Consider the following 1,326-nt stretch of genomic DNA (forward strand, 5'->3'; position numbering starts at 1 on the left):
TTGGTGTTGCATTTAGAGATAGCAGATGGTATGGCTTTGAAAGCAGAGATTTGGTGTGGCAGTGAGTGCCACGAGATGGTGAGGCAGTACGAGGTGGGAGATGTTGTGGCAGTGAGAGCACTGTGTTGGTGTGGCAGTGGAGAAAGGAGATGGTGTGGCAGTGAGAGCAGGAAGATGGTGCAGCAGTGGGAGCAGTCAGATTGTGTAGCAATGAGAGAAGGGAGATGGTGTGGCAGTGAGAGCAGGAAAATGGTTTGGCAGTGAGAGCAGGAAAATGGTGTGGCAGTGACAGCTGTAGTATGGTCTGGAAATGAGAGCAGTAAGATGTTGCATAAATAATATACTACATGAAAGGGATTGGAAACCACTGGGAAATTACATGGAATGTAATGCGCTGTTTAGCAACGTATGCAAGTTGCTTGCAAAATGAGCAAAATGAAGGATCTTTACCGCAGTTTACAACTTATAATTCATGTCTTATATGAACTATTGCTAAAATTTTAGGACAGACGAAGAGATCAAAGTCTTCGCTATCCATTGATATCTGAGGACTGCAGTTATGGTCTGTATGAAATCCTGTCCTGAAGTGTATCTATTAAGTTGTCCTAACTGTCACTTTTGTTTCGTACCTTTTCTCTGAGGCTTTTAGTTTACTCTTCTATATAAGTGTAGGATCATTGAATTAGCTACAAAACTGAGGTTAATAGACGCTTTTTAAAGAAAAATAGCTCATCACTATAAATCCAGAGCTAAATGCTGTCTGATAAAATACTTTTTGCTGTTACCATTAACTCAATAACTTCATATAGTTTAGCCTTCAAATTCTTTAGACTGATATATGATTCAATTGCGGAGTCTAATAAGGTATTTTTATATCTGCACTTCACCATAATATATAAATTTGAATTATTTTCTATTTTCACAGGTGGTATGACTCAAACACTTCATATACCATATTCTATCATAGACACAGAAATATTTTGTTTGTATTGTGCACTTCAGATATAATATTTTATTTACTAAAAAGAAAAGGATTCTTAACCTGTAGAAATAAACTCATTTTATAGTCATGGTTGTACCATGTAGTGTATTGAGTGTAAAGTAAATTTATTTTTAAAACAATATATTGTAATTCCTTCAAATGAAACAATTACGCTTTAAAAATGTGTCACATAGCAACTACACAAAGGACAACATCAGGACAATACTTGAATTAATTTTGGGCCGATATAGTACTATACCTCTTTGCTGGAGTCATTAGTCGCAAGAAAATATTTACCAATGAAAAGAAAGTAGTGAAAATAAGAAAAAAATTTGGAAATAAAG

Source organism: Amphimedon queenslandica, unplaced genomic scaffold (genome assembly GCF_000090795.2).
Source record: "Amphimedon queenslandica unplaced genomic scaffold, v1.1 AMPQUscaffold_11802, whole genome shotgun sequence".
NCBI classification, from domain to species: Eukaryota; Metazoa; Porifera; class Demospongiae; order Haplosclerida; family Niphatidae; genus Amphimedon; species Amphimedon queenslandica.